This window comes from Furipterus horrens, unplaced genomic scaffold, assembly GCF_987537825.1.
Source record: "Furipterus horrens unplaced genomic scaffold, mFurHor1.1.pri manual_scaffold_17, whole genome shotgun sequence".
Lineage (NCBI taxonomy): Eukaryota > Metazoa > Chordata > Mammalia > Chiroptera > Furipteridae > Furipterus > Furipterus horrens.
In genome coordinates this window covers 69,576,689-69,604,191 of record NW_028327187.1, presented here as the reverse complement: position 1 = coordinate 69,604,191, position 27,503 = coordinate 69,576,689, and the positions used below count along the sequence as shown (strand labels likewise).

General features: G+C 39.5%; 1 non-coding gene across 1 annotated transcript; it reads left to right on the top strand.

Moving 5' to 3' along the window:
• The first annotated feature begins 6,939 nt into the window (after nucleotides 1-6,939).
• On the top strand, nucleotides 6,940-7,103 carry LOC149991164 (U1 spliceosomal RNA). Its single transcript, XR_016508776.1, has one exon. It is a non-coding gene; the product is annotated as a U1 spliceosomal RNA (small nuclear RNA).
• The last annotated feature ends 20,400 nt before the right edge of the window (nucleotides 7,104-27,503 follow it).

The window sequence follows — 27,503 nt, the reverse complement described above, 5'->3', positions numbered from 1 at the left end:
GTTACATAGTATTCCATTGTGTAGATGTACCACAGTTTTTTGATCTACTCATCTACAGATGGGCACCTAGGCTGTTTCCAGCACTTAGCTATTGTAAACAGGGCTGCTATGAACATAGGGGTGCTTAGTTTTTTTTGAATTAGGGTTTTAGAATTTTTCGGGTATAATCCTAGCAGTGGAATCGCTGGTTCAAAAGGCAGTTCCATTTTTAGTTTTTTGAGGTAATTCCATACTGTTTTCCATAGTGGCTGCACCAGTCTGCATTCCCACCAACAGTGCAGTAGGGTTCCTGTTTCCCCCCATCCTCGCCAGCATTTGTTGTATGTTGATTTGTTGATGATGGCCATTCTGACAGGTGTAAGGTGGTATCTCATTGTGGATTTTACTTGCATCTCTCTGATGGCCAATGATGTTGAGCATTTTTTCATGTGCCTATGGACCTTCTGTATGTCCTCTTTAGAGAAGTGTTCATTCAGGTCCTTTGCCCATTTTTTCATTGGGTTGTTTGTTTTCTTGATGTTGAGTTGTATAAGCTCTTTATATATTTTGGAGATCAGTCCCCTGTCTGTGATATCATTGGCAGATGTTTTCCCATATGGTTGGTTTCCTTTTCATCTTGCTGATGTTTCTTTTACTGAACAGAAACTCTATAGTTTGATATAGTCCCATTTGTTTATTTTTTCCTTTATTTCTCTTGCCTTAGGAGATGTATCCGTGAAGATATTATTATCTGGGATATCTGAAATTTTCCTGCCTATGTTTTCCTCTAAGACTTTTATGGTGTCACGACTTACATTTAAGTCTTTAATCCATCTTGAGTTTATTCTCATGAGTGGTGTAAGTTGGTGGTCTAGTTTCATTTTTTTGCATGTCCCTGTCCAGTTCTCCCAGCACCATTTGTTAAAGAGGCTCTTCTCACTTCATTTTATGTTCCTTCCTCCTTTATCAAAGAGTAGTTGACCATAGAGGCCTGGGTTTATTTCTGGGCTTTCAATTCTGTTCCACTGATCTATATGTCTGTTCTCATGCCAGTACCAGACTGTTTTGATCACCGTGGCTTTGTAGTCTTTTTTGATGTCTCGTATCGTGATTCCTCCTGCTGTGCTCTTCTGTTTCAAGATTGCTTTTGCTATTCGGGGTCTTTTTTGGTTCCATATTAATTTTTGGAGTATTTGTTCTAGGTCAGTGAAATATGTCATTGGTATTTTAATAGGGATTGCATTGAATCTATAAATTGATTTGGGTAGTATGGCCATTTTGATGATGTTGATTTTTCCCATCCAAGAACATGGTATTTGCCTCCATTTATTTGTATCTTCCTTAATTTCTTTCTTCAATGTTGCATTATTTTCAGTGTACAGTTCTTTTATCTCTATGGTTAAGTTTATTCCTAGGTACTTAATTTTTCTTGTTGCTATGGTAAATGGTATTTACTTTTTTGCCACTGTCTCTGATAATTTATTGTTGGTGTACAGAAATGCCTTAGATTTCTGTATATTTATTTTGTACCCTGCTATTTTGCCCAATTCACTTATTATATCAAGTAGTCTTTTAGTGGAGTTTATTGGGTTTTCTAGGTATACTATCATGTCGTCTGCAAATAGTGATAGTTTTACTTCTTCTTTCCCAATTTAAATGCCTTTTATTTCTTTGTCTTGTCTGATTGCTGTGGCTAAGCCTTCCAACACTGTGTTGAATAGAAGTGGGGAGAATGGACAGTCTTGTCTAGTTCCTGATTTCAGGGGGAATGCTTTCAGTTTTTGTCCATTGAGTATGATGTTGGCTTCAGGCTTCTCATATATAGCCTTAATTATGTTAAGGTATGCTCCGTCTCTTCCCATTTTGCTGAATGTTTTTATCATAAATTTGTGTTGTACTTTATCAAATGCTTTTTCTGCATCTATAGATATGATCATGTGATTTTTGTCTTTCATTTTGTTTATGTGGTGTATCACGTTTATTGATTTGCAAATATTAAGCCATCGTTGCATATCTGGGATGAATCCCACTTGATCATGGTGTATGATCTTTTTGATGTATTGCTGGATCCTGTTTGCCAAAATTTTATTGAGGATTTTAGCACCTATGTTCATCAGTGATATTGGCCTGTAGTTTTCTTTCTTTGTTGTGTCTTGACCTGGTTTGGGGATTAGGGTAATAGTGGCTTCATAGAAAGAGTTTGGGATTTTTCCCTCTTCTTGGATTTTTTGGAATAGTTTGAGGAGGGTAGGAGTTAGTTCTTCCCAAAATGTTTTGTAAAATTCGCCTGTGAAGCCATTCGGTCCAGGGCTTTTGTGTGCAGGGAGATTTTGGATTACTGTTTCAATTTCCTTCTTTGTTATTGGTCTGTTGAGACTTTCTACTTCTTGATTCAGTTTGGGAAGGATATATGTTTCTAGAAATCTGTCCATTTCTACTAGGTTGTCAAAATTCTTGCCATATAGTTGTTTGTAGTAATTTCTTATACTTGTTTTTATTTCTCAGGTGTCAGTCGTGATTTCTCATCTTTCGTTTGTGATTTTGTTTATTTGGGTCTGCTCTTTTTTTCTTGATGAGCCTCCCTAGAGCCTTGTCGATTTTGTTTATTTTTTCAAAGAATTAGCTCCTAGTTTTGTTGATTTTTTGGATTGTTCGTTTAGTTCTATGTCATTTAGTTCTGCTTTGATCTTGATGATTTCCTTTCTTCTTTTAGCCGTAGGCTTTGTTTGTTGTTGTTCTAGTTCTTGTAGCTTTGGGGTTAGATTTTTTATTTGACCTTCTTCTATCCTTTTCAGATGTTCCTGTATTGCTATGAACTTCCCTCTTAGGACTGCTTTTGCTGTGTCCCACAAGTTTTGGGCTATTTTGTGTTCATTGACATTAGTTTCTAGAAATTTCTGGATTTCTTCTTTGATGTCATTGTTAACCCATTCATTATTTAATAGTTTGTTTTTCATTCTCCATGAGTTTGGGTGTCTCTGATTTTTTTCCCTGAGGTTCGTTTTTAGTTTCAAGACATTGTGGTCTGAAATTATGCTTGATATGATTTCAATTTTCTTGAATTTGTTGAGGCTTGTTTTGTGTCCTATCATGTGGTCTATCTTTGAAAATGTCCCATGTGCCTTTGAAAAGAATGTATATTTTGCTTCTTTGGGGTGAAAAGTTCTATATATATCAGTATATCAGTTAAGTCCATGTTGTTTAGTGTGTTGTTCAGTGCCTGTATGTCGTTGGTGTTTCTTTGCTTTGATGATCTGTTTGTTGTTGATAATGGAGTGTTGAAGTTCCCTACTATGAGTGTGTTGTTGTTAATATCCTTCTTGTGGTCTTCTAGTATTTGCTTTATGTATTTGGGTGCTCTTATGTTGGGTGCACATATGTTTATCAGTGTTATATCTTCTTGATGGATTGTTCCTTTAAGTATTATGAAATGTCGTTCTTTGTCTCTTTTTATTGCCCTTGCTTTTAAATCTGTTTTGTCTGATATGAGGACTGCGACCCCAGCTTATTTTTCAGGTCCATTTGCGTGAGATATTTTTTTATGTCCCTTTACTTTCAGTCTCTGTAAATCTTTTGTTTTGAGGTGTGTTTCTTGTACACAGCAAATATGTGAGTCCTCTTTCCTTATCCGTTCCGTTACCCTATGTCTTTTAATTGGAGCATTTAATCCACTTACATTTAAGGTTATTATTGACATGTATTTATTCATTTCCCTTTATACCTCTGTTCTTCTGCTCTTTTTTTTATCTTCCTTTTTCTTGGAACATTCCCTTTAGCATCTCTTGCAATGTATTATTTTAGTCTTCCTTTTCTTGGAAACTTCTTATTTCACCTTCCATTTTGAAAGAGAGCCTTGCTGGGTAGAGTATTCTTGGTTGTAGGCCTTTGTTTTTAATTACTTGAAATATTTTTGACCATTTCTCTCTGGCTTGTAGTGTTTCTGTTGAGAAATCGGTCGATAGCCTTATCGGAGCTCCCTTGTATGTTGTTTTCTGTTTTTCTCTTGGAATGTTCCCATTTTAACTATGATGTGCCTTGGAGTGCGTTTTTTTGTTTTCCTCATTATTGGAACTCTCTTTTCTTCCTGGACTTGCATAACTTTTTCTCTCATCAGGTTGGGAAAATTTTCTGTCACTATTTCTCCTAGCAATTTATCTATTCCTTGTTCTTCTGATCCCTCTTTAATTCCAATGACTCTGATATTGTTCTTCCTTATGCTATCCTGTAATTCCCTTACCTCTTCTTTATAATTTTTCAATCTTTTTTCATTTTGCTGTATCGTCTGAGAATTTTTTTCTACATTATATTCTAACTCACTAATCTGATCCTCTGCTTCGTTTAATCTGCTTTTGACTGATTCTACTGTGTTTTTCAGTTCAGAGATTGCATTCTTCATTTCGACTTGGTTCTTGTTGATAGTTTCTATGTCTTTTTTTATGCTGGTGTAGTTCTCTGCAAGTTCCCTGTAATTTTCTTGGAGCTGTTGGTAACTTCCTTGGAGGCTGTCATATTTGTTTTTAAGGTTGTCGAGTATATTGAGCTTCTTCACCACCATAGTTTTGAATTCCATGTCTCACATTTGGGCTATGTTTACTCCATCCAGCTCTCTTTCTGGGGATTCCTCTTTTCTTTTTATTGAGAGGTTGTTTCTGCGTCTTACCATGTTGGATTCTTCTTGTTTGTTTTTGTTATTTGGATTTGTCTGCTTTGCCTTCCCACCTTTGTGGTATGAGATTCTTTATAGGAGATCTGGGGGTTTCAGTGGTATAGTCTCTTTGATCTCCTGAGCCTGATCTTCTTGGTGTATCCTTTATGTCGTTTGTTTATGCTGTCTGGTTATATTTCAGATGCTATTTGTTAGGCTCTTCCTTCTGGCCAGTTTATCGAGAGTCACTCTATCCACTTTGTCTTGAGATCTTTTGTGGAGATGTCAGTGCAGCCTTTCTGTGTTTTCTTGTTTTTCTGTGTCCACAGCTGGTCTAATGAGGTGGGTCAGAAGTTCCTGCTGTTTCCAGCAGTGGTGTGCCCTGCACAGCGCATTCCTTTGTTGCCTGTTGGAGCTAGCCGAGGTACCCTTGCACGCATCCCTGTGAGCGTGTAAGGCGGCCAGAGAGCTTGCCTCAGGCCTGCTGCACTTCGTTCTAGGAGTTGGTCTCTTGTCTTTTAGGTTGGGGACCAGACACTTGTGCACAGTGGAAGTGAGCGATTGGCACCTATTGAAGCCGGTGATGTGCTTTTGCGCTTGTGCGCCCGTGGTGCCCAAGGCGGTGGGGAGCTAGCTTCAGGCCTGCTGTGACGCGCTCTGCTTTGGGAGTTTGTCTCTCGCCTCCCATTGCTGGGACCCAGACATTCTTGCAAAGTGGAAGTGAGCGATGGGCACCTGTTGAAGCCAAGCTGAGGTGCTCTTGTGTTCGCGTGCCCAGCCTGAGTTCTAGCCTCAGTCCTGCCAAGTCATGCTCCGGGAATTGGTCTCTCACCTCTTAGGGAAGGCCCCGAACACTTGTGTTCAGTAGAAGTGAGTGTCTGTGAGTCACTGCCCGCTGTTCCCGTGTTGCAGCCACCCACCATTCTCGTACCCTACTGGGTGGGCATGAGCAGAGCCTGAGCAAGTGCTCTGCGCTCCAGCCTGGTGCCCACTGGAGCTGGTCAGGGGGGACTGCGCACAGTCTTCTGCGTGTCCAGTGGACCCTCCCTGCACCCATTGGGGCACTGATCTGATGTCTGTTGGGGTGTATCCGAGGCGCACCTGGATGCGCGGCCCTGCGCACCTGGGCCAATGAATGAGGCCACTTCCCTATCAGTGCCCGTGCGACCCAAGCGGAGGGTTGGGTAATGGGTGAGTACACCCCTGTGCCTACACTCCTCAAGAATGTCCTATCACCCCCAAACTTTACCCCCACTCCGCAGTTCACAAGAGAAAAATCCAAAGAAAAATTACATTTTCACTTGCATAGCAGCATGCTGTCTCCCTTTTTCCAGCACCAATGCCACTTGGTCGCGTCCCGTCTCTGCCAGTGGGCAGAGATCCGCTTTCCTCCTGACTCCCCTCTGGGGAAGCCTGTGGTCGCCAAAATGCCTTTGTGTCCTTCCAGCCACAACTCAGGCAGCCACCCCAGTCAGGAATTCCATTTCATCCCTTTTTCCTCCACTATCCTCACTAAACAGGTTGTTCCCAGATGGTTTTTCTCTAATCCAGCAGTGCCAAGGCTCAACTCCTGCCAGTGTCCAGCTTCTTACTGAGATGTTTTGTCTGCAATTATTCCAACCTACGGATGGGTCTCAGGAGCCTGAGAGCACAGCCTCCCCTCACTCCTCCGCCATCTTCCTCCTCCTGATTTTGTTCTTCAAGCATGCCATGCTCATTCCATCCTTAGAGCAGCCACACTTTCTGTTCCCCCATGGGCTTTGTGTAGTAGGCTCTTTCTGATTTTGGTGGTCTCAGTTCAATATCTTTCAGAGAAGCTTACTCTGAGTATATTCTTACCTAAAGTATTAAGTTCACTGTAGACAGAGATTTTTATCATTCGAATGGAGAGAAAGTCTCAGCTCACTCACCAATACCAAGGACAAAGGAAAGACAGAGCAACAGAGAACTTTTAAGTTCCTCCCAGAAACTGCCTTCAGACCTCATCTAGTGGCAAATATTTATCTGTGTGTTCAAATATGGTCAGTGATAATTCAGTTCAAGTTGAGGGATTAAACTGTTTAACATTGGCACTTTCATTTGTACTCATCTTTATAATGTAATAAAAGCACATAGAAACAAATTATTTAAGTAACTGTATCAAAAGTTATTGCTGTGTAATATATAAAATATTCCCAGCTCTTTAGCCATCACTTTATTTAGCCAAAGAATTCTCTATTTCTTCCTCTTCAAGTTTGTTTAATAAAAATATAACCTGAACCATACACACAAACCATATACTATCGATATAAAACAAGTAAAATGAAACACCTTTAATACTTACCTGGCAGGGGAGATACCATGATCATGAAGGTGGTTTTCCCAGGGAAAGGCTTATCCATTGCACTCCAGATGGGCTGACCCCTGCGATTTCCTGAAATGTGGGAAACCTGACTGCATAATTTGTGGTAGTGAAGGACTGCATTCATGCTCTCCCCTGGGAGGGGGGACACCTTAAGCCCTATTGGATAGAGCAACATCCTGATACACCAAAGGTACAAGTTTGATCCCTGGTTTGGGCACATACAAAAGTCAACAAGTGGATGCCTAAATAAGTGGAACAACAAATAAAAGTTTATCTCTATATCTCCCCCTCTCTAAAATAAATAAATAAAAATTGAAAAAGAGTGGGACTTCTGACCAAGATGGAGGCATACATATACATGCTTCACCTATTCTACAATTATAATATGAATTATATCTACCGCAAAACAAAAAAGAACCCGACTTCCAGGAAATAGAAGCATGAAAGTCAAACAAACAAAGATGTAAAGAGCAGTACTCATTCACATGGGCAGGAGGGGCAGAGATGGGGAGCCAGGGTGGAGAAGACACAGTGCAGCAGTGGTGGCAAGACAGTGGCTGTGGCTGGCTTGTGGAAAGAGCAGTCATACATTATAAAAGCTGGGAGGGACCCCTGGGGAGTGATCCCAGTCACAGACCAGACCACACAGCTCATGGTTCCAGACCCAGGAAAATAAAGCCTCGTTGCTTCTGGCTGTGAAAATCAGTGGGGTTGGGATGGTGAAAGAACCAGCTGGTCTCTCAGGAGAGTCCATTTGGAGAGCACCCATTGTCCTAGAATGTATAAAAACCCACCCACTCTGGAAATCAGCACCAGGACAACAGTTGAGGGGCACCAGTTGCATACAGGAAGCAGGTAAGGTGACTGGAAATGGGGAGAGTGCCAAGCAAGTGGCATTTGTTCCCTCGTTGACAGCCTCCTCCATATACAACACCACAGGGTGGTAAAAGAGGTCTGTCAGCACTGATGATACATAAGACTCTGCCCCTTACAATGTCACAGGTTCAACAGCTCTACCTAAGACACAGAGGCAAACACAGGATGCTATCAATGTGAGGGGACAGAGAAGTATGGCCAAAAAAGGGGAGCATATCAAGGCTCCAGTCAGAGAACTGAGCAATGAGGAGGTAGCCAAGCTAACAGACATAGATCAAAACACTGGTGGTAACGATGCTCACAAAAATGATTGAGTAAAGCAACCACATAAGGAAAGAAGTGTAGCCTATACTAAGTGAAATGAAGAAAAATCCACATGAAACCAGTAGTGATGGGAAGGAAGCCAGGGTTTAAATCAATGATTTGGAATATAAGGAAGAAATACAGTCAAACAGTACATAACAAGGAAACAGAATTGAAAAAAAAATAAGGAGAGGGTGAGGAACAATTGAAACAACTTTATGTGTACTAACATTCAAATCACAGGGGTTTCAGAAGGAGAAGAGGAAAAACAGAAAATTGAAAACTTGGTTGAAAAATAATGAAGGAAACCTTTCTTAATTTGGCAAAAGAAATAGACATACAGGTAGAGGAAGCACAAAGAGTCCCAATTAAGCTAGACCCAGAGAGGACCACACTAAGACACATCATAATTAAAATTCCAAAGATTAAAAATCAAGAGAGAATCTTAAAAGCAGCAAGAGAAAAGAAGAGAATTACCTTCAAATAAGTTCCTATAAGACTGTCAGCTGATTTCTCAAAAGAAACTTTGCAGGCTAGAAGGCAATGGCAAGAAGTATGCAGAGTGATGAAAATCCAGGACCTAGAACCTCAATTACTCTACCCAGCAAAGCTATTGTTTAGAATGTAAGGGCAGATAAAGTGCTTCCCAGACAAGGTAAAGCTAAAGGAGTTCATCATCACCAAACCCTTATTATATGAAATGTTAAAGAGACGCATTTAAGAAAAAGATCAAAACTATGAACAGTAAAATGATAACGAACTCACAACTATCAACAAATGAATCTAAAAAAAACCTAAGGAAACAACTGTAACAGGAACAGAGTCATAGATATGGAGGTCATTAGAGGGTTATCAGCTGGGAGGGGGAAGGGAGAGAATTCAGGAAAAGATTCATGGATTAAGAAGCATAACTGGTAGGTACAAAATAGACAGAGCGTCATTAAGAACAATAAAGTAAATGGAGAATAAAAAAAGCCTATATGCATGACCCATGGATATGAACTAAGGGTGTGGGGTTGCTGGAGGGAAAGGATGTACAGGGCGGAGGGGGGAAAGGGGAAAAATTGGGACAACTATAATAGCATAATCAATAAGATACTTAAAATCTTAAAATAAACACTTTAATTTTCAAATACATTTTATCTACCACAGTAACTTTGAAATATTTTAAGCACTTAATAGCCACATGTGGTTGGTGGTAGCTGTATTGGAAGGCACAGCTCTAATCAGTTACCTAGTAGCTTTCAATAATTTGTCTTCATTCACTAAAAATTGGTCATCAGCTCACTATATCCCTATTGATTCATAGTTTTAACATAGTCCTAGAGGACTTCACTGTCCATAAACTTCTGAATCTGTCTCTTCATCCTCGATAAAACATTGTTCTTCCCCTCCATATCAGTCCTCCAGTCTTATGGTCTCACCTTGATCTTGTTATCACCCATAATTTCTCAAACTTTGATATCAATTGTCATTTCATTTTTGATTGAAGTATCTTTTCCTCCCAAATCTCTCACTTACCTTCTGTCACTATACCTCCCATTTGGAACATATAATAAAATTTTACCTTAATTTTCAATCCCTTGGGTGGCCTGTATTCAAGTTAAATGCTATGTAAGTTCTATGGGTCATAATTTCAACTATTTTTTCACCAGGATCCTCATATTCCTTCCCACAGCTTCATAACTTTTTTCAATCATCTTTTTACCTCCAGCTTTATTGAGGTTTTACAGTGCAGTATGTGTGTGTGTGTGTGTGTGTGTGTGTGTTTGAATAACAACTGGATATTTTGATACATGATACATTGTGAAATGAGTACTGTAGTCAACTTAATTTACAAATCACCACCTCAGCGTTACCATTTTCCTTTTTAATTTTTAAAAAGATTTTATTTACTTATGTATATTTAGAGAGAGAGAAAGAAATGGAGAAAGAGGTGGAGAGAAACACCAATGGGTGATTTCCCCTTGAGCACCTCCAACTAGAGACCTGGACTGCAAACCAGGCATATGCCCAGACTGGGAGTTGAACCAGCACCCCTTTGGTTCACAGGCTGGTGCTCATTCCCCTGAGTCACACCAGCCAGGGAAAATTTTTTATTAACTTTATTGGGGTTAATAAAATTACATAGGTTTCAAATGTACAGCTCTATAATACATCATCTGTTACATTGTGTGTTTACCACCCAAAGTGAAATCTCCTACTGTCACCGTATACTTGACCCCCTTTACCCTTTACTGCCTTGCCCCTGCTCATCAACAATTTAAGCATAGTTTCCATATGACCCAGAAACTACTTTTTTGGGTATCTACCTGAAAATTTAGAACACATTTTTTGTAAAGATATATGTATCCTTATGCTCATTGTATCATTACCCACAGGAGACAAGACATGAAAAAAACCAAAGGGTAATTCACTAGATGATTGGATAAAGAAGATGTGGTACATATGTACAATGGAATACTACTCAGTCATAAGAAAAGATGAAGGGTTCCAGCCAAGATGGAGGCATAGGTAGATGTGCTGCACAACTAAAAAGAAATACGACTACCTCTAAAATATAAAAACAACCAGAAGTACCAGATAACTGAACTTCACATAAGTACAACAAACAAAGAAATAAAGAATAAATACTCATCCAGACAAGTAGAAGGGACAGAGCTGGGGTGGAAAAGACATGGTGCACTGGTGTTGTGGCAGCAGCAGCAGGGCAGTGGCTGTGGCCAGTGGAAGAAAGCACAGGTATACATTATAAAAGTAGGGAGGGAAACCTAGGGAATGATCCCAGCCCCAGACCAAACCACGCAGCTCATGGTTCCAGCGCCATGAAAATAAAACCTTATAGCTTCTGGCTGTGAAAAAAAGTGGGGATTGATGAAACAGACGAAACTACTGGTCTCTGATCAGAGGTCGCTTGTTTAGAGGGCCCCCATGGTTCTAGAACATCCACAAACCCACTAACTCTTGGAACCATCACCAAGCAACAGCTAGAGGGGTGCCAGTCACATATTGGAAGTGGAAAAAGTGCCTCGAAAAGGGGTGAGTGGTGAGAAAGCACCATTTTTCCCTCTCAGAGCCCTTCACCACATACAGTGCCACAAGGTGGTGAAATGGGTCACTCCGTACTGACAAATGCCTAAGGCTCCGTCACATAAAATATAACAGATGTGTAAGCCCTTCCTAAGACACAAAGGCAAACAGAGGAGACTGTCAAGTTGAGGAAACAGAGAAGTAGGGCAGAGGGAGCTGATCAAGGCTCCAGTGGGAGAACTGAGCGATGAGGGGATAGGCAACCTAATAGATGCAGAGTCCAAAAACTGGTGATAACAATACTCACAGACTTGAAAGACAAGATTAAGTAAAACAAATGAATAAGGGAAGAAATGAAGGTTATGCTAAATGAAACGGAAAATCCATATGAAACCAGTGGTGAAGTGAAGGAAACCAGGTTTGAAATCAGGGATTTGGAACATAAGGAAGAAATAAACAGTCAACCACTACAGAGGGAAGAAAGAAGAACTGAAAAAAATGAAGAGAAAGTTAGAAACCTCAGAAACAAATATTTTTTAATTTATTTATTGCTTTTTCTATTGCACTGGCCCCACTTTTTACCCCATTGTTCTCTGCCTGCTCTGCCAAACCATTCTCCATCAGTCCATCCCCACCCACTTGTCCATGGCTATGGGTCATTCATACTAGTTCCTTGATTAGAACACTTCCTTTATCTCCCTCTTGCCCTTCTGCCCTCCCTCCTGATCACTGTCAGCCTGCTCCTTCTTTACTTGCCTCTGGTTCTATTTTGCTCATTTGTTTGCGTTGTTCATTAGTTTCCTGTGTTAGGTGATATCATACGGTAGTTTTCTTCCACTACCTGGCTTATTTTGCTAAGCATAATACTCTCAAGTTCGAGCCATGTTGTCACAAATTGTATGAGTTTTTTATTTCGTTCTGTTGCATAGTGTTCCATTGTGTAAATATACCACATTTGTTGGTCCATTAATCTACAGATGGGCACTTAGGTTGTTTCCAGCACTTGGCTATTGTGAATAGCACTGCTATGAACACAGGCTGCATAGGTTTTTTGAAGTGGAGTTTCAGGATTCTTTGGGTATAATCTTCAAATGGAATTGCTGGATCAAAATGCAGTTTCATTTTTAGTTTTTTGAGGAAATTTCATACAGTTTTTCCATAGTGGATGCACCAGTCTGCATTCCCACCAACAGTGCACTGGGGTTCCCTTTTCTCCAAATCTTCACCAGCACATGTTGTCTGTTGATTTGTTGATGATGGCCATTCTGACTGGTGTGGGGTGGTATGTCATTGTGGTTTTAATTTGCATCTCTCTAATGGCTAGTGATGTTGAGCATTCTTTCCTATGCCTATGAACCTTCTGTATGTCCTCTTTGGAGAAGTATTTGTTAAGATTCTTTGCCCATTTTTAAATTTGGTTGTCTGTCTTTTTGGTGTTGAGATTTATAAGTTCTTTATATATTTTGGAGATCAAACTTTTGCTTGTGGTATCATTGGCAAATATGTTTTCCCATATGGTTGGTTCCCTTTCATCTTGCTGATATGTCTTTTTTTTTTTTTTTTTTTTTTTTTTTGCTGAGCAGAAACGCAGAAACTCTTTAGTTTGATGCAGTTCCATTTGCATTTTCTTTCTTTTATTTCCCTTGCCCTAGGAGATATATTGGTGAAAATATTTGCACGAAAGATATCTGAAAATTTTCTGTTTTACTCTAGGAGTTTTATGGTGTTACAGACTACATTTGAGTACTTTATTCATCTCGAGTTTATTCTGCTGTACGGTGTAAGTTGGTGGTCTAGTTTCATTTTTTTGCATGTCCCTGTCCAGTTCTCCCAGCACCATTTGTTGAAGAGGCTCTTCTCACTCCATTTTATATTCCTTCCCCCTTTGACAAATATTAGTTGCCCATTTAGACCTGAGTTTATTTCTGGGTTCTCTATTCTGTTCCATTGATCTACATGTCTGTTCTTATGCCAGTACCAGACTGTTTTGATCACAGTGGGTTTGTAGTATATTTTGATGTCTGGTATTGTGATTCCTCCTGCTGTGTTCTTCTGTCTCAAGATTGCTTTGGCTATTCGGGGTATGTTTTTGTTCATATAAATTTTTGAAGTATTTATTCTAGGTCTGTGTAATATGTCATTGGTATTTTACTAGGGATTGCATTGAATCTGTAAATTGCTTTGAGTAGTATGGACATTTTTATGATGTTATTCCTTCCCATCCCTGAATGGAGTATATGCTTCCGTTTACTTGTATCTTCCTTAATTTCTTTCTTCAGTGTTATATAGTTTTTAGAGTACAAGTCTGTTACCTCCTTGGTTCAGTTCATTCCTACGTACTTTACTTTTCTTGCTGCTATAGTAAATGGTATTTTTTTCTAGTTTCTATGATATTTTATTGTTGGTGTACAGAAATACCTTCGATTTCTGAATATTGACTTTCTACCCTGCTATTTTGCCAAACTCATTTATTAGGTTGAATAGTGGACTCTACAGGGTTTTCTGTGTATACTATCATGTCATCTGCAAATAATAATAGTTTTACTTTCTCTTTTCCAACCAGGATGCCTTTTGTTTCCTTTTCTTATCTGATTGCTGTGGCCAGAACTTCCAATACTATGTTGAATAGGAGTGGAGAGAGTGGACATCCTTGTCTTGTTACTGATCTTACGGGGAATGCTTTCAGTTTTTGCCCATTGAGTATGACGTTGGCTTCAGGTTTCTCCTATATGGCTTTTATTATTCTGAGGTATGCTTCCTCTATTCCCAGTTTGCTGAGTGTTTTCATCATAAATGGGTGTTGAACTTTATCAAATGTTTTTTCAGCAACTATTGATATGATCATGGGAGTTTTGTCTTTAATTTTGTTAATGAGGTGTATTACATTTAATGATTTGTGAATATTGAACCAAAATTGCATCCCTCAGATAAATCCCACTTGATTATGGGGTATGATCTTTTTCATGTGCTGCTGAATCTGGTTTGCAAATATTTTGTTGAGGATTTTATCATCTATGTTCATCAGTGATACTGGCCTGCAGTTTTCTTTCTTTGTTGTTTCTTGACCTGGTTTTGGGTTTAAAGTGATATTGGCCTCATTGAAAGAGTTCAGGACGCTTCTCACTTCTTGGATTTTTTGGACTAGTTTGAGAAGGATAGGGGTTAGTTCTTTCCTAAATGTTTTGTAAAATTTGGCTGTGAAGCCACTTTGTTCATAGATTCTGCATGCTGGAAGTTTTTTGATTACTGTTTCAACTTCATTCTTTGTTATTGGTCTGTTCAGGCTTTCTGCTTCTTCTTGATTCAGTTTTGGAAGGTTTATGTTTCTAGAAACTTGTCCATTTCATCCAGGTTGTCAAATTTTTTGTCGTACAGTTGTTCATAGTAATTTATTTTAATCCTTCATATTTTTTTGATGTTGGTTGTGGTTTCTCCTTTTCCATATCTGATATGTCTATTCGGGTCCTCTCTCTTTTTTTCTTGATGAGCCTGGCTAAAGGCTTGTCGATTTTGTTTATATTTTGAAAGAACCAGCTCCTGGATTTCTTGATCTTCTGAATTGTTTGTTTTGTCTCTGTCATTTAATTCTGATCTTGATGATTTTCTTCTCCATGCTCTGGGCTTTGTTTTTTGTTGTTCCTCTAGTTCTTGTAGCTGTAGGGTTAGGTTTTTTTTTTTTTATTAGAGATTCTTCTATCCTTATTAGGTTGGAATGTATTTCTACTAACATTTCTCTAAAGGCTGCCTTCACTGACTCCCATAGGTTTTGGGCAGTTGGGTTTTCATTATGTTCTGTTTCCAGAAATGTTTTGACTTCTTCATTTTATCATTGTTAACTCATTCTTTGTTTAATAGCATGTTATTCATTCTCCATGAGTTGAATGCCTTTGAGTTTTTTTATCAAGGTTGATTTCCACTGCCATTGTGATCTGAGAAAATTTTTGGTATAATTTCAATTTTCTTGAATTTGTTGAGGCTTGTTTTGTGTCCTACCATGTGGTCTATCTTTGAAAATGTTTCATGTGTACTGGAAAAGAATATATAATCTGCTTCTTTATGGTGAAAATTCTATATATATCAACTAAGTTCATCTGATATCTAGAGTTTTGTTCAATTTCTCAATATCCTTCATGTTTCTTTGTTTTGAAAATCTGTCCATTGTTGACTATGGGTCTTAAAGTCCTGTTCTATGAGTGTGTTTCTGTTGCTATCGTTCTTCTTCTTCTTTTTTTTTTCCTTTTTTTAATGTATATTTTATTGATTGAGTTGTTACAGTAGTTCCAGTTTTTCTCACTTTGCTCCCCTCTTCCCAGTAACCCCGTTCCCTCCAGTAATCCCACCCCCCTTACTTCATGTCCCTGAGTCCTGCATATAAGTTGTTTGGCTTCACCCTTCCTATATTATTTTTAACTTCCCCCTGTCTACATATTTTGTACCAATCTATTATGCTTCTTAATCTCTGCTTCTCCCTCTCCCCGATCCCAGCTGGTAACCCACCAAATGATCCCCAAACCTATGATTCTGTTCCTATTCTGGTTTGCTTAGTTGGATTTTGTTTTAAATTTTTAGATTCAGTTGTTGATAGTTGTGAGTTTGTTGTCATTTTAGTGTTCATAGTTTTGATCTTCTTTTTCTTAAGTCCCTTTGACATTTCATATGATAATGGCTTGGTGATGATGAACTCCTTTAGCTTTACCTTGTCTGGGAAGCACTTCATCTGCCCTTCCATTCTAAACAATAGCCTTGCTGGATAGAGTAATCCTGGTTGCAGGTTGCCTTTCATCACATTGAATACAGCTAGCCAGTCACTTCAAGCTTGCCAAGTGTTCTCTGAGAAATCAGCTGATAGTCCTATAGACAACCCCCTATAGGCAACTCTCTGCCTCTCTCTTGCTGCCCTCAGGAGTCTCTCTTTATCTTTTACCTATGGCATCTCAATCATGATGCGTCCTGGTGTGATCCCTTCTGGGTCCAGCTCACCTGGGACCCTCTGTGCTTTCTGGACCTGTATATTTATCTCCTTTGCAAAATTTGGGAGGTTTTACTCACTTTTTTCAATTCTTGCTTCCTCATTCTGCACTGGTTAACTTTTTCTTCCTTATGTTCCAAATCATTGATTTGAACCCAGGCTTCCTTCCCTTCACCATTGGTTTTGTTTGGATTTTCCTTCGTTTCACTTAGCATAGCCTTCACTTCTCTTATGCGTTTGCAGTACTCAAGCATATATGTCAAGCCTGTGAGCACCTTTATCACCAGTGTTTTGAATTCTGCATCTTTTAGGTTGTCTATCTCCTCATCTGTGAGGTTGGCTATCTCTTTGTTGCTTAGTTCTTTCACTGGAACCTTGATCCATTTCCCTTTGGGGCCATACTACTCTGTCTCCTCATTCTGACAAGCTCCTGTGTTTGTTTACCTCCGCGTCCCAGGCAGAGCTGTTGCTCCTGTTACGTTGTAAGGGGCAGAACCTTAGGGATTTGTCAGTGCAGGGCAACCTGTTTCACCACATTGTGGCGATGTATGTGGAGAGGGATCCGGGAGGGAACAATGCCGCCTGCCCAGCACTCCCGCATTTTCCAGGCACCTCTGCCATATCCGCACCAGACTGGCACCCCTGTAGCTGCTGACCTTGTCATCGTTCCCAGAGTGGGTGGGTCTGTGGACATTCTAGGACTGTGGGGCCTTTAAACAAGCAGACTGTGCTGAGAGACCAGCAGTTTATACCTCCTCCCCAACCCCTATTGGTCTGCACAGTCAGAAACAATGAGTCTTGATTTTCCCCGGTACTGGAACGATTAGCTGGCACATCCAGTGAGGTGCTGGGAACGCTCCTCTGGTGTGCCTCCTGACGTTTTAAAATGTGTGACTGCTTTTTCTGGCCTGCCACTACCGCCACTGCTGCCACTGCTGCTGTCAACCCCACAATACATCCTCTCTGCCCCGACTCCACCCTTCTGACCCGTCTGGATGAGTATTCTTTATATCTTTGCTGGACTTCCATGCAGTTTGATTTTCTGGAACTTCTGGTTGTTTCTAGTTTTGAGATAGTTTTATTCCTTCTTAGTCACGGAGGAAGACACAGCATGTCTCTCAACGCCTCCATCTTGGCCAGAACTCTCTGTTGCTATCCTTGTTGTAGTCTTCCAATATTTTCCTTATATATTTGGGTGCTCCTATGTTGGGTGCAAACATGTTTACCCGGGTTATATCTTCTTGATAGATTGTTCCCTTACGTATCATGAAATGTCCTACTTTGTCTTTTTTTTATGGCCTTTACTTTGAAATCTGTTTTGTCTGATGTAAGTATTCCTATGCCAGCTCTTTTTCACGTCCATTTGCTTGTAATACTTTTTTTCATCCCTTCACTTTCAGTCTGCATAGATCTTTTCTTTTGAGGTGGGTCTCTTCTAGACAGCATATATGTGGGTCAAGTTTTTGTATCCATTCCGCTACCCTATGTCTTTTTTTCTAAATATGCTTTATTGATTATGCTGTTACAGTTGTCCAAATTTCTTTTCCATTTGTCCCCTCTACCCAGTGACCCCCTTCCCTCTAGTTATCTCACCCCCTTAGTCCATACCCATTGGTTGTGTATACAGTTCTTCTAAACATCTTCCTACCTACTCCACTCCCTCTTACTATGCTTCTTGATTCTTATACCATCTCCCTCCCTTTACCCTTCTCCCACCTGGTTGACCTACCCCCCAAATGTTCCCCATACCTTTAACTCTTTTCCCACTCTCGTTGCCTACTTAGTTTGCCTTTGTTTAGATTCTCTAGCTTCTGTTGTTGGTTGTTGTGATGCAGTTTTCATGTTAATGTTCATAGTTTCGATCCTCTTTCTCCTAAGCAAGCCCCTTTAGCTTTTCATATTATAGTGGTTTGGATCTGATGAACTCCTTCACTTTATCTTTGTCCTGGAAGCACTTTCTCTTCCCTTTTATTCTGAATGAGTTTCGCTGGATGGAGTATTTGTGGCTATAGGTTTTTGTTTGTCATTACTTTGAATATTTCTTGTTAGTCCCATCTTGCCTGCACAGTTTCTTTTGAGAAATCAGCAGAGATTCTTATTGGGACTGCGTTGTACATAATTATCTTCTTCTCTTTTGCTGCTTTTAATGTTCTCTCTTTATCCTTAATTTTTGAAATTTTGATGATAATGTGTCTTGGTGTGGTTCTCCCTGGGTCCAGTTTTTGTTTTTTTTGTAACTTTTTGTGCTTCCTAGACCTGTAAGTCTATTTTCTTCCCCAAGTTAGGGAAGTTCTGCTTCATTATTTCTTCACATAATTTTTTAAAGTATATTTTATTGATTATATTGTTACGATAGTTTCAATTTTTTCCCCTTTTCTCCCTCCATCCAGCACACCCCTCCCCCAGCAACCCCCCCAAGTCCATGCCCATGGGTCGTACAGGACAACGGCATGCTTGGTTTAACAGGCTGGCATCCTTGTTGTATTCTGGGGGAAACAGGATTGCCAAAAGTGTTAAAAGACATCATTCAGTCTATAACCACTAGATGACAAAAGGCAGGTATTAATTTTTCAATGTCCCACATTAGGGAAAAAAAAGGGGCTTCTTTGGAGGAAGGTGTGCCAGACACATCTCACCTGTCCAAAACCTTTTTGCCCATTATACTCAGTTTGGGCTGAGGGATATATTTTTGGTTTCCCCCCTCTCAGACCTCTGGGCTCTTTCTATCTAAGCCATTAGGATAGAAAACAGAAACCATTTTTTTTTCTTTTAGGTGTGCACTTTATTGAACTGGTCTTATGTCAGTGTACAGGTAAAGCCCGGGCTGCCTACACACCTCAACCCACTCCCAGGGGGAACAAAAAGCCTTCATACATCTCAAGTTGGGGACAAAAAGGGGGACAATGATGGCTGGCCATTCAATATAAAACAAAAAACAAGTATTAAGGTGAAGATTTAAAAATTTGGATTACATAATTTACACAAAAGCAATGCTGTTATCACCCTCCCCATGAGGACTGGCCCTTCTTAGGGAGAAATGGGTGGATTTAGGGAAGGCAGGGGACTTCCTGAAACAATGCATCTCACGATATTTAGAATGACTATTAAAAAAATGAACAATGTACAATCAAAGTCCTCGGCCACATTGCAAAACTTTGGGGATGCTCACTCCAACAGACTGCAGTCACCTTCACCGTTCCAGTTTTTAAGTCCTGAGTCAAGCGCCAAAAAAAATTTCAAAAAACAACAACAAAAAATCAACAAAACAACCCCCCCAAAAAACAAAACAAATATAGCCATGCCAATCTTATCTCGTTTTCTGCGCAAGTTAGGTTTTGTCAATAAAAGGTGTAACCAACTAAGTAACAGTCCGCCTAGAAGCATCTGTGGTGGATGATGGAGGGGCTGGACTCGTCGTACTTCTGCTTCCTGATCCACATTTGCTGGAAGGGGGGCAGGGAGGCCACGATGGAGCTGCTGATCCACACAGAGTACTTGCGCTCAGGGGGCGGAATGCTCTTGATCTTCATCGTGCTGGGCGCCAGGTCCATGATCTCCTTCTGCCCACAGACCACCCCATTCTTCACCAACCCAGCCACTTAGTTCAGTCACACCATTCAGTCTCAGGATGCAGCGATGCAGACAGGATTGAGGCCTATGCATACAATCACACAGATAATGAGATCATAGGCTTATGCTCTCTGGTTCAGTTTTGCTCATTTGTTTGTGTTCATTAGTTTCCTGTCTCAGGTGATAGCATAAGGTATTTTTCTTTCATTGCCTGTCTTATTTCACTAGGCATAATTCTCTCTAGTTCCATCCATGTTGTCGCAAATGGTAGAAATTTCTTCTTTCTTTCTGCTACATAATACTCCATTGTGTAAATATACCACTGTTTTTTGATCCACTCATCTACAGATGGGCACTTAGGTTGTTTCCAGCACTTGGCTATTGAAAATAGTGCTGCTATGAACATAGGGATGGATAGGTTCTTTTGAATTGGTGTTTCAGGATTTTTTGGATATAATCCTGGCAATGGAATCCCTGGTTCAAAAGGTAGTTCCATTTTTGTTTTTTGAGGAAATTCCAAACTGTTTTCGATAGTGACTGAACCAGTCTGCATTCCCACCAGCAATGCACCAGAGTTCCCATTTCTCCACATCTTCGCCAGCACAAGTTGTTTGTTGATTTGTTGATGACGGCCATTCTGACTAGTGTGAGGTGATATCACATTGTGGTTTTTATTTGCATCTCTCTGATGGCTAGTGATGATGAGCATTCTTTCATATGTCTATGGACCCTCTGTATGTTCTCTTTTGAGAACTGTTTGTTTAGGTCCTTTACCCATTTTTTAATTGGGTTGTCTGTCTTCTTGGTGTTGAGATGTGTAAGTTCTTAATATATTTTGGAGATCAATCCCTTGTCTGAGATATCATTGGGAAATATATTTTCCCATATGGTTGGTTCCCTTTTCATCTTGCTGATGTTTTCTTCTGCTGAGCAGAAACTCTTTAGTTTGATGTAGTCCTCTTTGTTTGTTTTTCCTTTATTGCCCTTGCCTTAGGAGATTTATTAGTGAAAATGTTGCCAGGTGAAATATCTAAAATTTTCTTGCATATGTATTCCTCTAGGACTTTTATGGTGTCATGGCTTACATTTAAGTCTTTTATCCATTTTGAGTTTATTCTGGTGTATGGTGCAAGTTGGTGGTTTAGTTTCTTTTTTTGCATGTCCCTGTCCAGTTCTCCCAACATCACTTATTGAAGAGGCTCTTTTCACTCCATTTGATGTTCCTTCCCCTTTTGTCAAATATTAGTTGACCATATAGACCTGGGTTTATTTCTGGGCTCTCTATTCTGTTCCATTGATTTATATGTCTGTTCTTATGCCAGTACCAGACTGTTTTGATTACTGTGGCCTTGTAGTATAGTTTGATATCAGATATTGTGATTCCTCCTACTGTGTTCTTCCTCAAAATTGCTGTGGCTATTCGGGCCCTTTTTTGATTCCATATAAATTTTTGAAGTCTTTGTTCTAGGACTGTAAAATATGTCATTGGTATTTTAATAGGGGTTGCATTGAATCTATAAATTGCTTTGTGTAGTATGGACATTTTAATGATGTTGTTTCTTCCCATCCATGAACATGGTATATGCTTTCATTTATTTGTGTATTCATTAATTTCTTTCTTCAGTGTTATGTAGTTTTCTGAGTACAGGTATTTTATCTCCTTGGTTAAGTTTATTTTTAGGTACTTTATTTTACTTGTTGCTATGGTAAATGGGATTTTTCTTTTAGTTTCTATCTCTAAGATTTTATGGTTGGGGCACAGAAATGCCTTTGATTTCTGAATGTTGACTTTGTACCCTGCTATTTTGTCAAATTCACTTATTAGGTCAAGTAGTTTTTTTGTGGAGTCTATTTGGTTTTCTATGTACACTATCATGTCATCTGCAAATAATCACAGTTTTACCTCCTCTTTTTCAATGTGAATGTCTTTTATTTCTCTTTCTTGTCTGATTGCTGTGGCTAGAACTTCCAAGACTATGTTGAATAGGAGTGAAGAGAGTAGACATTGTTGTCTTGTTCTTGACCTCAGGGGGAATGCTCTCAGTTTTTGCTTATTGAGTATGATGTTGGCTTTAGGTTTCTCATATATGGCCTTTATTATGTTGAGGTATGCTCCCTCTATTCTTATTTTGCTGAGAGTTTTCATCATAAATGGGTATTGTACTTTATCAAATGCTTTTTCTGCATCTATGGAGTGAATATGTGGTTTTTGTCTTTCTTTTTGTTTATGTGGTGTATTACATTTATTGATTTGCGAATATTAAACCATCCTTGCAACTCTAGGATGAATCCCACTTGATCATGGTGTATGATCTTTCTAATGTGTTGCTGGATCCTGTTTGCCAATATTTTGTTGAGGATTTTAGCATTTATGTTCATCAGCGATACTGGCCTGTAATTTTCTTTCTTTGTTGTGTCTTCACCTGGTTTTGGAATTAGGGTAATACTGGCTTCATAGAACGAGGTTGGACATCTTTCTTCTTCTTGGATTTTTTGGAACAGTCTGAGGAGGATAGGAGTTATTTCTTTCCCAAATGTTTTGTAGAATTCACATGTGAAGCCATCCAGTCCAGGGTTTTTGTGTGCTGGGTTTTTTTTTTGTTTGTTTTTTTATTTTTTGATTACTGCTTTAATTTCACTAGTTGTTATTGGTCTATTCAGCCTTTCTGCTTTTTCTTGATTCAGTTTTGAAAGATTATATGCTTCAAGGAATTTGTCCATTTTTTCTAGGTTGTCAAATTTCTTGCCATACAGTTGTTCATAATAATTTCTTACAATCCTTTGTATATCTGTGGTATTGGTTGTGAGTTCTCCTCTTTCATTTCTGATTTTATTTATTTGGGTCTTCTCTCTTTTTTTCTTGATGAGCCTGTTTAAAGGCTTATCAATTTTGTTTATCTTTTCAAAGAACCAGCTCCTACTTCTGTCGATCTTTTGAATTGTTAGTTTAGTCTCTATGTCATTTAATTCTGCTCTGATCTTGATGATTTCTTTCCTTCTACTTGCTCTGGGCTTTGCTTGTTGTTCTTCCTCTAGTTCTTGTAGTTGTAGGGTTAATCTTTTTGTTAGAGATTCTGATACCTTTTTTAGGTAGTCCTGTATTGCTAAGAACTTTCCTCTCAGGACTGCTTTTCCTGTATCCCACAGGTTTTGGGATGTTGTGTGTTCATCATCATTTGTTTCCATATAGTTTTTGATGTCTTCCTTGATGTCATTGTTAACCCATTCATTATTTAGTAGCATGTTATTCATTCTCCATGAGTTTGAATGTTTTTGAGTTTTTTCCTTGTGGTTGATTTCCAATTTTAAGCCATTGTGATCTGAGAAGATGCTTGATATTGTTTCAATTTTCTTGAATTTGTTGAGGCTTGTTTTGTGTCCTACCATGTGGTTTATCTTTGAAAATGTTCCATGTGCACTTGAGAAGAATGTATATTTTGCTTCTTTGGGGTGAGAAGTTCTATATATATCGACTAAGTCCATTTTATCTAGAGTGTTGTTCAATGCTTCAGTATCTTTGGTGTTTCTTTGCTTTGAAGATCTTTCTGTTGTTGACAATGGGGTGTTAAAGTCCCCTACTATGAGTGTGTCGCTGTCTATATCTTTTCTGGAGTTTTTAAAAAATTTTCCTTATATATTTGGGTGCTCCTATATTGGGTACGTATATGTTTACAAGGGTTATATCTTCATGATTGATTTTTCCCTTATGTATTATGAAATGCCCTTCTTTGTCTCTTTTTTTGGCCTTTGCTGTGAAATCTGTTTTTTTCTGATATAAATATTGCTACCCCTGCTTTTTTTTCATATCCATTTGCTTGAAATATTTTTTCCATCACTTCACTTTCAGTCTGTGTAGATGTTTTGTTCTAAGGTGGGTCTCTTGTGAGTCATGCTTTCTAATCGATTCAGCTACCCTATGTCTTTTGATTGAAACATTGAATCCATTTACATTTATGGTTATTACTGATAGGTACTTATTCATTTTCATTTTTCTTCTTTGTGCTTGTGTTCCTCTCTGTCTCTCTGTTTCTTCATCTTCTTAAAGCAGACCCTTTAGCATCTCTTGCAATACTGGGTTTCGTGGAGATGTATTTTTTTAGCCTTCTTGGTAACTTCTTATTTCACCTTCCATTTTGAATAAGAGCCTTGCTGGGTAGAGTAGTCTTGATTGTAGGCCTTTGTTTTTCATTGCTTGGAATATTTTTTGCCATTTCCTTCTGGCTTGTAGTGTCTCTGCTGAGAAATCTGATGATAGCCTTATTGGAGCTCCCTTGTGTGTTATTTGCTGTTTTTCTCTTGCTGCTTTTAGGATTCTTTCTTTGTCTTTGCCATTTTAATTATGATGTGTCTTGAAGTGGACCTGCTGGGGTTCCTTTTCTTTGGGACCCTCTGTTCTTCCTGGACTTGCATGACTTTTACTCTCTTCATGGTGGGGAAGTTTTCTGTCACTAGTTTTTCAAAGAAGTTTTCTATCCCTTGATTTTCTTCTTCCCCTTCTGGAATTCCTATGATACGGATATTATTACATTTCATGTTGTCCTGGAGCTGTCTTAGAACCTCTTCATTCTTGTTCAGTCTTCTTTCATATTGTTGCACTGTCTCGGAGTTTTTGTCTATGTTGTCCTCCGGCTTGTTGATCTGATCTTCTGCTTCTTCTAGCCTGCTTTTAATTCCTTCTACTGTGTTCTTCAATTCAGAGATTGTATTCTTCATTTCCTCCTGGCTCTTATTGATAGCTTCTAAGTCCTTTTTCATGCTGGTGTAATTCTCAGTAAGTTCCTTGTAGTTTTTCTGGAGTTCCCTGTAGTTTCCCTGGAGTTCTTTGTAGCTTCTGCTGAGCTCATTGAGATTCTCCATAATCCATGTTTTGAATTCCATATCTGATAGTTTGCTCCCCTCTATTTCATTTAACACTCTTTCTGGGGATTCTGCCTTTTGTTTCGATGGGGTGTTTTTTCTCTGTCTCTCCATTTTTGTGACTCCTATTGTTTGTTGTTGCTTCTTAGAATGATCTTCACTTCCTGGATTTGCCCCTGGTGGCATCAGATCATGTACCAGTCTCGCCCTATGTAGCCTGTTGGAGACTTCCAGGGATCTACTTGCCTTTGTCTGTCGTCTTTAGTTGTTAATCTATTCTATCTGTGATTAACCATCAGGCTTAAAGACTGAGGGTGTGGCAGTTTAATTCCTGTAGGCAGGGCTTTTGCTTCTTCTCAGGCTGACGCCACTAAGAAGGAAATGGTCTGCCTGCAGTACTGGGGATAAGTCAGCACTGGGACCCAGTCGGCTGCTTCCCCAGTTCTCCCCTCAAAGCCACTGTGCCAAACTCTCCCCAAGCATCTCTAGTCCTCTCTGCCTTCCCTCTGTTTTCACCCAGGGTAAGTGGGGGCCAAAGTATTTTTGTATATGATCCACTTGAGAGCTCTTTTTCTCTATCTGTTTCTCTCCGGCTAGCAAGAATCCCTGTGGCTTTTCAATTTTCACAGTTGGGTACTATTTTACTTTCCACTCTGTTGCTGTAAGCTGGGAAACGCAGCTGGAGGTCTTGACCCCGCCCTTCTCAGGGGGAACCCCCAACTGCTGAGCTGTTTCTCAGTCCCTTCAGTTGCCACCCGTGGGAACCCAGCCAGCCCTTCTGCATCTCCACACTCCCTACCGGTTACATTGTGATGTAGTGGTTTTTTCTTTCTCTCCGTAGTTATAAGACTTCTCTCTAGCTAGCATTCAGTTGGTTATTCCAGATGGTTTCTCCAAAATTAAGTTGTAAGTCCAGATTGTTCCTGGGAGGAGCTTAGTGTAGCTTCCACTTACTCCTCCGCCATCTTGGATCTCCCATGTAATTTTTTTTTCTAGTTCTCCTTTACCTTCTGGCAACCCTATGATTTGGATGTTGGCCTGCTTATAGCTGTCCCATAGATTTCTGAGCCTCTCATCATTTTCTTCACTTTTTGTTTCCTTTTATGCACTGGGTAACTGTATTTTTCTTTCCTTATTTTCTGATCTGTGAATTTGATCCTTGATTTCTTTTCCTCACCACTAGTTACTTATGTGTTTTCATTCATATCAGCAGGACTAGCCTTCATTCCTTTCCTGTCTTGTCTAAAATCTGCTGTTAGATCTGTAAGCATTTATATAATCAAAGCTTTGAACTGTGCCTCAGTAAGATTTCCTATCTCCTGAGCCATTAGGTTAGATATTTGCTTACTGGTCAGCTTCGTCACCAGGATCTCTATCATAATCTGTTTCATTATGACAGTTTTTTTGTTTACCTTTGCTTCCTGGGCAAGTCTGTAATGCCTTCTATGCTATAGGGGGCAGAGCCCCATGCACTCATCACTACCAGGTGACACTTCACACCAGGCTGTGGCCTTTTCTGTGGGGGAAGGGGTCCTATATGGATTTTCTGCCATTCACTCTCTGCTGAGAGACTGGGAGCCTCCTCCTCTGTTCCCAGGCTATTCGGTCCTCACAGTCCAAAGCAATGGGGTTCTGCCTTCCCTGGTGTTGGAATCACGAGCTAATGGGTTTGGTCTGTAGCTGGGGGTGCTCCCCAGATTCTTCTCACCTCCCCTTCAATATGGGTGTCTGTGATTACTGCTGTCCCACTGCCGCTGTAGCCACTGTGACCTCCACGAGCACCACTCCTTTATAACTTCCCATGTTGGACTTCCATGTAGCTTTATTTTCTGGAGCTTCTTAATATTTCTGGTTTTGTAGTAGTTCTGTTACTTCTTAGATGTGGAGGCAGACAGAGCGTGTCAGTCTAGGCCTCCATTTTGGCCAGAAGTTCCTGCTACCCTATGTCTTTTGATTGATGCATTTAATCCATTTGTCTTTAAGGTTATTATTGACAGGTATTTATTCATTGTGACTTTTTCCCTCTGTACCTGTGCTCCTCTCCCTCTCTCTTCTTCTTCTTAAAGCATTCCCTTTAGCATCTCTCACAGTGCTGGTTTTATGGAGATGTATTCTTTTAGTCTTACTTTGTCTGGGAAACTCCTTATATCACCTTCCATTTTGGATGAGAGCCTTGCTGGGTAGAGTATTTTTGGTTGTCAGCCTTTGTTTTGCATTGCTTGAAACATTTTTTGCCATTTCCTTCTGTCTTGTAGTGTTTCTGTTTAGAAATCCACTGATGGCCTTATTGGAGATCCCTTGTATGTTATTTGCTGTTTTTCTCTTCTTGCCTTTAGGATTCTCTCTTTGCTTTGAATATTGCCATTTTAATTATGATGTGTCTTGGAATGGGCCTCCATGAGTTTATCTTCATTGGGACACCTGTTCTTCCTGGATTTGCATGACTTTTTCTCTCGTCAAGTTAGGAAAGTTTTCTGCCATTGCTTTTTCATACAACTTTTCTATCTCTCGCTCCTCTTCTTCTCTCTCTGTTTTCGCTATGATAAAGATATCATTATGTCTCATGTTGTCCTTCATTTCTCTTAATACCTCTTCCTTTTTTTTCAGTCTTTTTTTCATTTTGTTGCACTGTTTGGGAATTTTTTTCTACATTGTCCTGTACCTCACTCATCCAGTTCTCTGCTTCATTTAGCCTGCTTTTGATTTTTCTACTGTGTTCTTCAGTTAAGAAACTGTATTCTTCATATCTTCCTGGCACCTATTGATATTTTCTATGTCCTTTTCTTCCTGATGTAGTTCTTAGTAAGTTCCTTGGAGCTTCCGTGGAGTTCTTTGTAGTTTTCCTGTCGTTCTTTATAGTTGTCCTGGATTTCTTTGTAGTTACATGGAGTTAGTTGTAGTTTTCTTTGAGTTTGTTGAGTTCATTGAGC